Source organism: Schistocerca serialis, chromosome 1 (assembly GCF_023864345.2).
Source record: "Schistocerca serialis cubense isolate TAMUIC-IGC-003099 chromosome 1, iqSchSeri2.2, whole genome shotgun sequence".
In the NCBI taxonomy this organism is placed as follows: domain Eukaryota; kingdom Metazoa; phylum Arthropoda; class Insecta; order Orthoptera; family Acrididae; genus Schistocerca; species Schistocerca serialis.
In genome coordinates, this window is record NC_064638.1 from 1073695564 (window position 1) to 1073710333 (window position 14770).

Genomic DNA, 14770 nt, shown 5'->3' on the forward strand with positions numbered 1-14770 from the left:
TAACCGTTTTCTCGCATGATACCGTGCGAACTATGGATGAAGGGCAAAAATGTTCCTAGATTTCCGAAAAGCGTTTGAGATGGTGCCGTACTGCAAACTTAACAGAGATACTAGCATTTGGAATAGGTTCCTAGATATGTGAGCGGCCCGAAGACTTCTTAAGTAATAGAACCCAGTATGTTGAACCAACCCAGTATGTTGAACCCAGTATGTAGAACCCAGTATGTAGAACCCAGTATGTTGAACCCAGTATGTTGAACCCAGTATGTTGAACCCAGTATGTTGAACCCAGTATGTTGTCCTCGACGGCGAGGGTTCATCAGGCACCAAGTGCCGTCAGGAGTGCCTCAGCGAAGTTTGATAAGGACAGGTATTATTCTGTGTGTACATAAAGGATCTGATGGACAAGTTGAACAGCAATCTGCGGCTGTTTGCTGATGATGCTGTCGTGTACGGGGAGGTGTCGAAGTTAAGTGTCTTTAGGAAGATACAAGAAGACTTACACAAAATTTCTATCTGGTTTGATGAATTACAGCTAGCTCTAAAAGTAGAAAAATGTAAGTTAATGCAGATGAGCAGGAGAAAAAATCCCGTGTTGTTCGAATACATCAGTGGTGTGCTACTTGACACAGTCAAATCGATTAAATATCCATACGTAACGTTCCAAAGCGATACGAAATGGCACAAGCATATAGAGATTGCACTAGTAAAGACGAATGGTCGACGTCGGTTTACTGACAGAATTTTATGGAAGTGAGGTTGATCTGTAATGGAGACCGCGTATAGAACACTGGTGCTAACTATTCTTGAGTACAGCTCAAGTTTTTCTGATCCGCCGTCGGACTAGAGGAAGACATCGAAGCAATTCAGATGTGGGAAGCTAGATTTATTACGTTCGCTAAACACTGAAGTATTACGGAGATGCTTCGCTAACTCAGATGGGAACCCCTGGAGGGAAGGCGACGCTCTTTCAGAGGAACACTACTGAGAAAATTTATAAAACCGCCATTCGAAGTTGAGGGCAGAACGATTCTACTGCCGCCAACATACATTTCGCTTAAGAACCACGAAGAGAACAGAAATTAGGGCTCCCACGCAGGCATATTGTACACAGTAATCTTTCCTCTTTCTACTAGCGAGTGAAACAGGAAATGAAATGACTACTAGTGTTAGAGGTATCCTCCGCCACACGTCGTACGGTGGCTTGCAGAGAATGTATGCACATGCAGATATTTCATTTCGGTAACTGTACCCAAGTACCTAAAGATTAAGCCATAAAGAATTCGCAATCGATTGCAAATAATGTGAACAAATGCAGCTGACGAGAAAATCAGTACGGAAATACCCAGTGCTTTTTAGAGCAAGAGTAAAAATAGAGTTTAACCTCCCGTCGACTTTATGTTATTAAGGACGAAGCAAACGTCCGGAATAAGGCAGGATGGGTACGGAAATCGGTCGTATCCGTTTCAAAGAAGTCACTCTGTCATTTGTGTTGAGCGCCTTGGGGAAACCAGGGGAAAGTTAACTCTGTAAGGCCAGAATGGGGCTTGAATTGTCATCCTCCAGAACGCAAGCCCAGTGTCTTATGAGGGCTGCACATGTTCAACATTTGTTGACAATACTAGTTTTTCAAACCGTCAAGATAATGAAGCAACCTCACGTCATAGAAAATAGGGGCAAAAATTGTCAATTGGCAACACGGTTTTACAAGGCCGAACACCCAAAAGAAAGCGTGTGCTGCAGTTATATTAATTACAGCTTGCAAGCAAGAGGAAACGACGAGAAAGAGGAGATGTGTCCGAGAATGTGATAAAAAAGAAGCGACTGGTCATATGTTAATTTATTGACTGACATCAGACCATAGACACGAAAGCCATGGTAAATTATTTTCCAATTAGTCTTGCATCGTAAAAGTTATTAAAGTTGATTCAAGATAAAATAGAGAAGCAAAGTACGGTAATGAGAGAGGCAATCGCAGTCGACGAGATATTGAGGTAACTTCGAAATTTCTGACGACAGGAAGGCCATTCGGATGCTTGAAGTTTAGTTCTGCTACATCAGAAAACACAATAATTAAAATGCAACGGTAACCTGTGAAGCAATTTTATGTCTGCCTTGCGAAGAGAAGCTCAGCCGATTACAATAAAACACCATCTTACATTTTCTGACAATTTGCTGAAACTGTAAAGCGTTTCGCATACCTCCGGCTAGTCGTTGCACATATATAACGAATTTGTTTTAATGAGTCCGCAGCTCGTGGTCTTGCGGTAGCGTTCTCGCTTCCCGCGCACGGGGTCCCGGGTTCGATTCCCGGCGGGGTCAGGGATTTTTCTCTGCCTCGTGATGACTGGGTGTTGTGTGTTCATCATCATTTCATCTTCATTGACTCACAAGTCGCCGAAGTGGCGTCAACGAAAAAGGACTTGCAATACGGCGGCCGAACTCCCCCGCATGGGACCTCCCGGCCAACATTGCCATACGATCATTTCATTTCATTTGTTTTGAAGAGGAAGCGTTTTTCGAACTATTATGTAATCCACCAGCATATAACGTATTTTAAAATTAATAAAGTAAGCAGTATTATAGAGAATTCTCCGCTAACTATCGCGGAGTCGTATATTACTCTTGCGTAGGCCTATTAAAATTATTTTGTGTTAGAAGACTAATTCAAAAATTGAATCTGAGGTATGATATGCTCAAAGGCGAATTGAAAATAAACAGCACACTCTAAAACCGTGTGGTTAGTTCATAAAGCTCTGTCAACATACGAATAGGGAATATTGTGAAACTGTCAATATTTGACCTCAAATGTCCACTACGTATTGACAATATTGAGATTAATTTTAGGGCCAACAATACTGCTCGTCATATTTCTAGTACTGAAAATACGTTAATACGCGCCCTCAGACCGTCACTATATTGACGATTTAACAATATTATTGAATGTGTGAGGGGCCCCTCGCTCAGTATGCGAAGACGGATGCCACGAAATTAATGTCCAAGTGACAAGGTTTCACTTTAAACACAAACAGAAGTATAGGAATTACAAAATAAAAGGCGTCATAAAGATTACTTTCTCGTACGTGTTTGCAAAAAGAAGTAATTTGTTTGTTTGTTATGAATTACACACGTCTGGTTTTCTCACCCGAAGATGCTTTCACCACCTTGAGACATCATCTGAGGGGTATCTGCTTCTTCATGCGTGTAATATACGTTGTTAAGAAATTGTAACTCACAGAAATAGCACATAGAGCTGAAATATGTAGCGGCAGTCGGAAGAAAGTTGGGCGCAATGGAGTAGCGTGTACAGCTGTTTCCGTTACAAACAGCTGCTTCCACGGCGCGTATTTCAGCAGAGACAGACACGCAAACACGCACTTCCTCTCGCACCACAACTAATTCCATTTTCGTCACATTTCCGACTTCTCGTACTTTCGCTTCAACTTTCATCGTGAAATCATCTCAACTTTCACTGAGCCCCTTACAACGACATGCTGACGCTCGCGTTTATTGGCGCCGACACGAATGTGTCTGCATAAACACACAAGAAACGTAGAAAGAAACTACTTGTCCTGACGTATTACTGAGGCATTATGTTGCGCCCTCACCCTCTGGATCACAAATGGGAGAAACCACTGGCGTAAGCAACTTTGGCGAAGGGCTGATTGTTATGCCTGGCCCCTAGGAAAGGTCATCTCGGGAACTGAGAAACTGGTCGGCTGCCGTGAGCCTCTCTGGAAAGTGGTTGAAGGACGATGAAACCACGAGAAGGTGGCGAGTACTTGGACGTCCAAACGTGTACAACAGAATAGGCGGCGATGTATGGCAGATCTGACGAAAGATTACAATTCTTGTGAAGACATAAGTGAGTGCGAGTACACCGTTCAGTAAAAATTGTTGAAAATTGTGCTTCACAGTAGGCGACTCCTACCTGTACCCATGTTGATCCAATGACATTGTCAATCACGAATGCAGAGAGTAGTCCAGTGGGGCAATATTATGCTATAAGGGACATTCACCTGGGCTTCCACTGGACCAGTGGCGGTAATAAAATTCACCGAGACAGCTGTGAAGTATGCAAATGTAACTTCGGATCCTGCTTCGCTGCACGCTTGATGTCTTCTGCGATGGTGACGACACCTTCCAGCGGGATAGCTGTCACGGGCATGAGGCCAAAATAGTGCAACAGTGGTTTGAGCAAAATGATAGTGAACTCACACTGATGTACTGACTACCCAGTTCGCTTGATGTGAACTCGAAGGAACACATACGGAAAGCTACTGGCCGCTACCTCCGAGTCCACTAACCTCTGGCCTGTTATTTACGAGGAACACGTAACCTGAGCGTAGCCATAAGGAGCCACATACGTCCGGAAACCCACCGAGGACTTGTGGGGTTCATGCCACACAGAATCGAAGAATTGCCGCTTTATTGAGTTCTTGCCTCATCAGTGATGCCCTTACTCTGTGACATGTTTCACTGAAAAATTCAGCTGCAGTGAACGAGCAGTTTAGTACAGTCTTGCTCTTGCATCCCACTGGAAAATGACGTCTACGAGAATTAGGGAAGATGCTGCAAATACGTGTACTTAAGAATTTTACTTACGTTCAACCAGCAGTGGCTTTCGTAGTATGACGCATCTGACACCACTCAGGGCTGCATTAGCTTACTTCACGTCTGAAGACGCTTCTGCACGTCGCCTTCCACGAAGCTGCGCAAAAGCTCTGCCTTTTTGCCTTCCAGTGGAGGCAAGGACATACGTGCTTGTAATTAACTGCTCGTCAGCTGCTAACGACTTGATCGGTTCTGATGAAAGGTGACAGCCTACGAACACAGTCCAAGGTCGAAAAACAGAGTCTCACTAATATTCTAGAGGAGACAGTACGCTAGTAAAGCGAGCAATTTCGTTTATTTCATGTTGCTGTAATTACTGCGGGAAAACACGCTTCAGGATGGCAATGTATGAGTCACAGTGAAAGCTCAAAATTGAAGTGCGTCACCCTACTACTTTCCTGATCATGTAAGAGTAATACATAAAGAATAATGAAAATATGCTGTAGTTAATCCAGAAGAATTCAACAAAAAGTTTATGTTGTGGATTTCGAATGTTCGTTTACACATGACACACCATCACGTCGCTGAAATATCTACAATAAACTCAACAAGATTAAATTTCTCTTCTGTCCATCGAAGCCAATATCACGACGACGAAGACCTTTTAAAATCAGAGCTAGTAAATAACGTAAGATACAGATCCCCACATTGGTTATTCCTTGTTAAGTCCTTTGCATGTGCTTTCCAATGTGTTCGGTACTGAAGACGCGGCGAAGACGCTGATACTCCAGATAAAAAGTGACACTGCTCATCGAATTTATGGCTGGAACAGCCTGAGAAGTGAATCAGCCATTAACTCAATCTGAATATCAAAGAGAGACTGCCTCAGTGGAAAAAATACTGTCTCAGTTTCCTTCAATCTGAGAATGAGTCCTAGTGCCTCATAGAAAACCTTACACTTTATAATGGAACCCAACCTTTGCTATGCCTTCGTACTTCTCATGATAGGGGGGAAATTTTCTTAGCGCAGTAAGAATTATCGCAGAGTTAACAAGTGAAATTCCAAAGATACTCGTTACTTACACACAGAAATTAGCGACCCTAATTATTCTGCACTGCATCGACTTCCAAACTGCGCTAATGACTGAAATGACTGTCATTTCTTACCATGGATAGTTAGCTGGGCTAAGCGAATACACCTTATGAGCTGGCACATAGCTTTTAAAAGTGTTTTTTCGAACTTCCTTGACAATATTACAAAGGTCTGGAAGGCAGTAACGACAGGATACATGTAAGAGGTTCTCGGTGATACGCCAGAACCGTAAAATAGTTTGGCCTTGTACTGTAATGTGACAGGCAATGCTACACAGGATCCCTGCATTTGGCCGACTCCACTCCTATTGGGCACCGTATCCAGACCCACAAAGCCCAGATTTCGACGGGCCATTATACCCATAGTCTACGTTCATACGTGAGGCAGGTAACTGCCGACGTCAACAAAGTGTTTCACAAAATGACACCATCGGCCACCTGGGATTGTAGGAGTGGCTATAGGGACAACACTACATCGCATTACTTAGCAGATCAGAGTGGCAACAACGTTTGGTAATGTCCAGAATCAGGCGCCGGAGTTGAAAAGCCGCAAATCTACGTGAGCAAGCTTGCGAACCAGGTGTCACACGGCAGTTCGAAGCACTGTCACAGGTCGCTTGGCATGGTCAAATGAGTAGTGGTACATAGACGTATTTGAGTACGGCTGTCTCTCAAAGCTAGATTTATACTGGAGGTGCTATCTTCGTCTAGAAGCGTTTTTATGAAATGAAACGGGGCAGCTAGTATTTCTGCCCTCACCGGTGGCCGAAAGGCACACCTTCTATCAGACGAGGTAATTTTTTTTATTCCACTACAAGAAGCAACAGCACGCCAACACGACAAATGAGACAACGTACCGTTCCTGAAATGTAACAGTCGTTGCAGGAACACTCACTCACGTCACCACTTCCTCTTGGGGTAACAGACTCTTAATATTATCCTACTCAGTAGGGTTTACCGATCAAACAAATGATGTTTACAAGTCCTCAGATAACGTGGGACACCGGAATTGTATCTTCAGAAGGCAGAACGAGAGCTGCAACTAAGTTCAGTAGAGATCGACGAAACGTTCCATAAATAATTATTCACGCATAGGTAAAGAATATGTAATATCTGTCATGGAGACATACCTGCATGCGAGCACTTACCTTCACTATCAATCTAGGCACGGTTCTGCATCGTCAGAATATATTCTGACAAGCGGGGAAAGTGCTCCTCGACACCAAACATTACGATCCCGCCATTTAATTCGTCAAACAATTCGCAAATTTAAAGCGCATACCTGCAAACGATACAAGTAGATACAAAATACTGACAGGTATCAAAATACTGACAGGTATCTGCCGGTTCACAGGTGGGGAAGAACGAAACTGTGATTCCTCAATCCGGGGACGAGAAAGAAGAGCTTGATTTTAACGTCACAGACGTAGCCGACACTACGAACGGCGATCGACATGCACGCAGATGCGTGAAATGGAGACGAAAGTGAGGGGAGAAGGAAACTGGCTGTATCTTCGAAGGAACTAACCAACCATTTGCGTTTATTACCGACGACACGAAAAACAAAGCGGGACTTTGAACTCCGTTCCTTTTCACATATGTAAGAGTACAATTTTATGACTTATGACGACACCTGACACTTTTTCCTTCGCAACGTGCAGAGAACGAGGAGATATTTTGTGGATATTTTTGTGAAGCAATTTACTGGGTATCTTTACTGATGCGTCTAGATGCAATTGGACTGAGAATCGAAGACTTGCTCTTCAGAGAAAGAGGATAGCAACTTTTTATTATCTCATTACTTTCACTGCTTGTTCATGTGAAACAACACATTCAGGATATTGATTCTATTTAGAAAGCGAGGAGTTACACTATAGGAGATGCCTTGATCTTACAGTGAGACTAATGCTACAGTGCGAACATTCTCCTCTGTTCAATTCTGTCCGATAGACCCTCTAATCGACCGGGACTGTTACCGTAATGAGTACCAGAAAGATAAAGATCAGCGGAAAGGAGTAATGTCACGGATAGTAATTCCTCATAATCTACAAGATATGAAACATTTCTCTTCTACCTCCTGAACTACGCATACACGCTGTGCCCTGAGTACTTCGTGGGTCCAGCACTGCTGCAAGAGAGTGTATTGCTTATAAGTGTCTTATCCACAGCCTAGGGCATTGTTTCCAGAATGAGTGTTTCATTCTGCAGCGGAGTGAGTCCAATTTTGAGACATCCTGGCGGATTACAACTGCGAACCGTTAACGTCACCCTTCGCAGCCAATACTCTTGTCTTCTGAGTTATCCAGGCACGACGCATGATCCGCCCCCTCTCAGTTTCAAAGCTGTGGTATGGATAAGGTTTCGAATCCCAGTTATAACCTGCCAGGAAGTTTCGAAAGTACGTACGCATTGTGCAGAGTGCAAGACATTCTGAAAACACAGTGTTGCTATATGCCACCGGCAATGCACGACAAACTTGCGCCAGCGCCAATTAAAGGTCCCTTCACAGGCGACAATTTATCGGCCGGCCGACCGACCGAGGAATGCCGTGGCATCCTACACACGTCCCGACCGACTGTGCTTAGCGATTACACCGCCGCCCTTTTGCTCTGATTTGTCTGTCTTTAGTTCACTGAACTTATCTTCTACGAGATCCTGCTCGGTTTACACAGAAACAGAAACATATTTGCCTTGGCTGTTTTAGATATAAAAAAAAGAGAGGTCAAACTGTGTGCAAGGAAGTGGCTAATGCGAAAAAAAGAAGTAACCCACGCTCTGTCACTTAAGCAGCTGCGAGCCCATGATTTTCATAATTATGTGGGAACGCATGAAACATGTTTTTCGGAGCTGCCGAAATCATCAAAGTATTCTTAACGAAAACGAATATAGTCAGAGGCTGTAAGCTGCGAGGAGAGGCCGTTCGCTATATTGCGGTTTCTAGCCGTCGGCAAAAGTTAAGAGAACCTCAAATTCAGTGATGTATCCCTACAATTATTATGTAAAATTATTCCTGAAACTTGCAACGTGATTTATAGCTGCTTGCAGAAATACAGCATGGTAAAGCAAAATAAATACAACGAAAGCTGTACATGTAAACTTTATTAATTTATATATCTATGTAGCATAAAAGATGCCCCTGTAAGTTTAAGAAACTTATTTCAAATGAGAATACATCTAATACATACAACAGGTATATAAGGAATGAGGCATTTAGCAACTATTAGGACTGAAAAAAAAAAAAGAAAGTCCCACACTTTGCTCTTCATAGCAGAAGGTTTGGCTGTAGGCTTGGTCTTTGTTTTTTATGAAATTAAGACCTAATCTGTCGGTATTTCGGTTTTTAGATTTCATTTCCGATGATTATCGGAAATAAAAATCTAAAAACCGAAATACAGGTCGACGGACTTTTATTCATATAATATACATCTTTTACTCGTTCTATGTTGTTGTTGTTGTTGCTGTTGTTGTTGTTGTCTTCAGTCCTGAGACTGGTTTGATGCAGCTCTCCACGCTACTCTATCCTGTGCAAGCTGCTTCATTTCCCAGTACGTACTGCAGCCTACATCCTTCTGAGCCTCCTTAGTGTAGTCATGTCTTGGTCTCCCTCTACGATTTTTACCCTCCACGCTGCCCTCCATAACTAAATTGCTGATCCCTTGATGCCTCAGTACATGTCCTACCAACCGATCCCTTCTTCTAGTCAAGTTGTGCCACAAACTCCTCTTCTCCCCAATTCTTTTCAATACTTCCTCATTAGTTATGTGATCTACCCACCTAATCTTCAGCATTCTTCTGTAGCACCAAATTTCGAGAGCTTCTATTCTCTTCTTGTCCAAACTACTTATCGACCATGTTTCACTTCCATACATGGCTACATTCCATACAAATACTTTCAGAAACGACTTCCTGGCACTTAAATCAATACTCGATGTTAACATATTTCTCTTCTTCAGAAACGCTTTCCTTGCCATTGCCAGTCTACATTTTATATCCTCTCTACTTCGACCATCGTCAGTTATTTTGCTCCCCAAATAGCAAAACTCCTTAACTACTTTAAGTTTCTCATTTCCTAATCTAATTCCCTCGGCATCACCCGTGTTTACTCGACTGCATTCCATTATCCTCGTTGTGCTTTTGTTGATGTTCATCTTACATCCTCCTTTCAAGACACTGTCCATTCCATTGAACTCGTTCTATATGCCACGTAAGTCGTTAAGGATTTGTTCAAAATGAAACAAGTGCTCCATTCCTTGAATGTCTATTGCTATACTTCGCGCACGACAGGCCTCGAAAACGTCTCCAGTCTGTACGTTTCTTTAGAAGCTTTGTAAAAGTTTCATCCGCCTCACAACAGTATTTAATCCCGCGCGCAGCGCAAAAAATTATATATACTTTTGTAGGGCGGCTGCCTCGATATTGCTACACACTGAAAAAAAAAGTTGAATGGAGTGGTGGTGGGGGTCGGGGACTCCGCTGTCATGTGGTCGTATCAGCACGACATCCCGACATGGAAAATTCGTGACTCGGTCGATCAAAACGCCTAGACATGTCCAGTTTGTCGGTCGGTCGGTGCATTTATAGGGCCCATTAATATTTCGCAGATGATATGAAATCACACACACACACACACACACACACTGTACAGAAATGCACCGGCAACAACTAGTATGCCTACCTGACGATTTATCTTCAAAAGCGGAGATCTCTGGGACAGAGAGCAGCAGCAGCAGCAGCAGCAGCAGCGGTGCTGGTGGGCGCCTTCGCTTCACGCTCCAGGGCTGGGTAGCGGCGCGGCCAGACAACGGTATGCCGGCGGCGCACAGTCACTGGCACAGGACGTGTGCACAGCGTGTGCCTAACAAGCCCGCCAGTGTTCACCTGCGACACGCAATTAGCGAGTGCAGCTGTGGACAGAACAACACTGACTGCAGCGCGTACGCTCACGACAGTTTGCCGCGGCGTGAATGCGCTGTTCATCACGGTAATACGGCTGAGCGCTGCGCTCAGTCCTTAGCGGCGCCAACCGAGTGCGAATAAAGGGCCCAACACACGCACCGACCGACAAACAGCACTAGTGTTGGCGTTTTGGCCGACCGACGAACATTCCTTGCCGGGTTGTCGGGCGGGCACCATCCTCCGACAACCGGCATCCGGTCACTCGCGCTTGTGGACTGTACCGGCCTCCCGAGTTCGTCTTTTGTCAGTGCGCGCGGGATTAAGTGCAGTTCTAATACACATGACATGGTGTGAGGCAAACAAAATTTTGACAGGTTTCTGGAGAAACTGAATGACTGCAGATGTTTGTGGGACACGTCGTGCGAGGAGTATAGCAATGTAAACGCAAGAAATGAATGACTTTTCATTTTGTTTAACGAGTTCGTAATGGTCTCGTGTGGCACATGGAACGAATACGTCCTCTTTTTAGGTTTTATTTCCGATGCTGATCGCAAATGAAATCTAAAAATGGAAACATCGACATTCAATGCTTGTTAATTCATAAAATATACTTGCTTCAGCGTTATGATACACTATTGATGACAAACCGCTGGAAACTGTATCTACCGTAAAATATCTACGAGTAACTATCCAGAGCGACCTTAAGTGGAATGACCACATAAAACAAAGAATGGGAAAAGCAGATGCCAGACTAAGATTCGTAGGAAGAATCTTAATAAAATGTAGCCCATTCACGAAAGAAGTGGCTTATAAGGCTCTTGTTCTACCGATTTTTGAGTATTGTTCGCCTGTCTGGGATCCATACCAGGTAGGACTGGTAGAAAAGATAGAGAATATCCAACAAAGAGCGGCGCGTTTCGTTCGCACGCAGCAATCGCATCATCGGCAAAGGCTACGCAGTGTACTGAGATGCTGTGTTCTACTTTGTACAGGATTTTTACGCCTTCAATAGCCACGGTTCTGTCCAGTTGTTTCCACTGTTTGATTATTTCATCCAGCAACAAGTTGAACACAATCGGTTACAACCCTTCTCCTTGACGAACTCTCGACTCTATTTCGGTGCTTCCCTACATAGAGCTTCGGTACTTGAATAGCAGTTTTACCTTTCAAAGTGTTCCGTATCAATTTGCCTACAGAATCGGAAGCTTTTGTTATGTCCACGACGATCACTACAGCGGTTTTACCTTTCCTGTGACGATGTTGTAATATCCTTTTGAGTCCAAAAATCTGCTAGTTACAGTTCCCACCTTTACGGAAACCAGCCTGACAGTTTCCAAGGCTTGACTCGAGATGCTCTACAACTCTACTGAACAGCCTATGGAATTCCTTGTACCTGACGTTCAGTACTGAAACCCCTTTAGTTATCCAATACCTTGGGATTGAAATGTTAATTTTTTTTTTTGTCATCAGCCTTCTGACTGGTTTAAAGCGATCCGCCAAGAATTCCTCTCCTGTGCCAACTTCTTCTCGTCGGAGCAGCACTTTCTTTAGTTCTAATATTCGCAAAAGAACACATTTTGTAACACAATTTATCATCACATATACAACAATGAAACATATAATCATTTACACAATTTAAAAAATAACGAATATGTTTAGTGAAAATATAGTTTCCGAGCTTTAGTATTCAAAAAATCCTTCAATGAAGCTAATTTCAATTTGACTTAAACGAAGGCCAAATTAAACATGCAACTCACAAATGTCTGGAAGCCTCTTACTTACATGACGGAATGTGTTGCTCATGTTTATTAAGTCAAATAAAATCGTTAATATGTTAGCTCTGAGAACAAATTAATAATTAGCCTGGTGAAGGATCGTGGACTCAGCCTTCAGCGCTCTCTGCAGCCGGCGTGCACATCTGGAAGTACCCTTCACCAGAGACTGCACACTGAGCTGCACAGTGTGTTTGTAGATCGAGGTTTTGGACGCTTCTCGAAGTGAAACAACGCGACATTAAGAAAGTTCACTAAGGACTCATCAAGCAGAGCGATCAAAAAGAATAAGAATCGAAATACGAGTACTTGTCAATTTAGTTCGTCTCTCACCTCCAAATAGTAGGTACAATTTGCGCAAATGCCTCTCCGTTCATTGATGCGTCTCACCAGTTTCGGTTAACAGATGCCAGGCTGCCGAACACGCAGTCGCTCAGATGACGCCCCTTCGATAGGAATAGCGATCGCCTAACAAACTGGAGCACCATACTATGGGGAAGCCGTGGGCTTAAAGGTGGCATACTGGCAACAGCAGGGGTCTGAGTTCGGATTACGCCTCGGAAGAACAAGAGCATCTTGGCTAAAGACATTTCGGCTGCGTAATCTTTACAAACAATTTCAGCTGAAAGAAGCTGGTCGCGTAAATCTTTGCCAGACCGCTTCCACTACTGGGTGAACGCAGACATCTGTTTCTCGTTGCGACGACTGGCTGGCACAGTGCGCGCAGGCGCTTCTCTTAACTCCCCATTAGTCACAGTACGTCAACTGCGTGATATCCTGCATCCCGAGAAAACATCGGCTTCCGCCCACATCAAACACTCGACAGGAATTTGAACTCTCCCTCTGCTGTTTCAGAGTTGCGACTTCTCTGTATACAACGGTATCAACCGGGAAAAGTCTCACGCAACTTCCGACGTTCTACTATATCATTCATATATACGCTGTGAAAAGTAATGGTCTAATAGCAGTCATGCGGCACGCCCGAAATTACTTTTTCGTCTGGAGACTTTTCTCCTTTGAGAAACCCATGTTGTGTTCTCTTTCCAATCATACAGCTGATCTGATGTTAAAAGAACAGCAACGGTTCTTACACAATTTATCCCACGACAAAAGAAAATGTATAACCATTTGCCCCCCCCCCCCTGCCTGATAGTAAGTGTACTCCAGCGATGTAAAAAGAACAGCAACACCAAAGAATAATTCGACAGGTTAATGTAAGCGTGGATAAGCCATCGCGTATGCGAAATGGTACATTAGTAACCGGTGTAAACACCAAATGTTGAATGAAATCATGCAAAAGTGCATGAACTGTGCTGTACAGGCGCCAGGTGTCAGTTTGTGGGACAGAATTCCATGTCTGTTGCACTTGGTGCTCGATTGGAGAAAGATCTCGTGATCGAGCAGGCCAAGATTTTTGTATCCCGCCTGGAAGGCGGCGCTCCTGTAAACTGAAGGGTAGGCCGAATGTAGGAACCGAGTAGGAGCAGATGAGGTAAAAATCTCGGTACTGCTTTTAACGTAAAAGTACATTTAATAGAGAATATTAGTCAATGACATACACGTAACTTTTGGTAAAGATGAGCACGTAGGTGCGAAACCGGATGTATCAAAACTAACACAGGCAAAATCTGTAGTGGCTCGCCCACTATGAAGATGAACCAATGTTGGTTGGTAGTCAGCTCGCGAACAAATGGGGAGAATGTGGAGCAGCGCTCGTAGAGCTGTACAGCGCCGGCTAGAGGGCGCTCTCTTCGGTGTCGGTGTCTTCGTGCCAACCTAAGAACTTTAGCCTACACTGTGGCATCGGAGCTATCGATACCACAAACACAAAACGTCAACATACTGTAGAGCTTGGGTTACAGCAACGGAATGTGGCCGAGAGTTATCGCGTATGGAGGACATCCCCTGGACTGCTGTTCATGAATGGCAGCACAACACGTCGAACCATCAGCTCGAGGTACAATTTTGCAGTCAGGAAGCGTGGGATACGATATTGCTTACACAATTCGATATTGCTCCTGCTGTTTTACGAAATCGTAACCCAGATCATAACTACGGGTCTCGGTTTAGTGTGTGTAGCAAGCAGACAGGTTGGCTGCAGGCCCTAAACTGGCATACTCCTAAACAACACACGGCCATCACTGCCACCGAGGCAGAACGTGCTTTCATCAGGAAACACAACAGACGTCTACTCCGCTCTCCAGTGAGCTCTCACTTGACACCACTGAAGTCGCAAATGGCGGTGGTTTGGTGTCCATGGAATGCACGATACAGGGCGTGTGGCTCGGAGCTGTCCTTCAAGTAACCGATTTGTAACGGTTCTTTGTGTCACTGTGGGCCAAATGCTGCTGAAATTGCTGCTGCAAATGCGGAAAGATCTGTCACAGCCGTACGCTGAACATGATAGTCTTCCCTCTCTAGGTAGTGGCACGTGGACCGTCCGGAGCCCAGTCTTC

At 44.1% G+C, this 14770-nt stretch overlaps 1 protein-coding gene across 1 annotated transcript in view; it reads right to left on the minus strand.

Annotated features, from left to right (window-relative positions):
• The window catches only part of LOC126455468 (uncharacterized), a 549051-nt gene that overhangs the window by 498595 nt on the left and 35686 nt on the right, over positions 1-14770 (minus strand). The window lies entirely within an intron of this gene.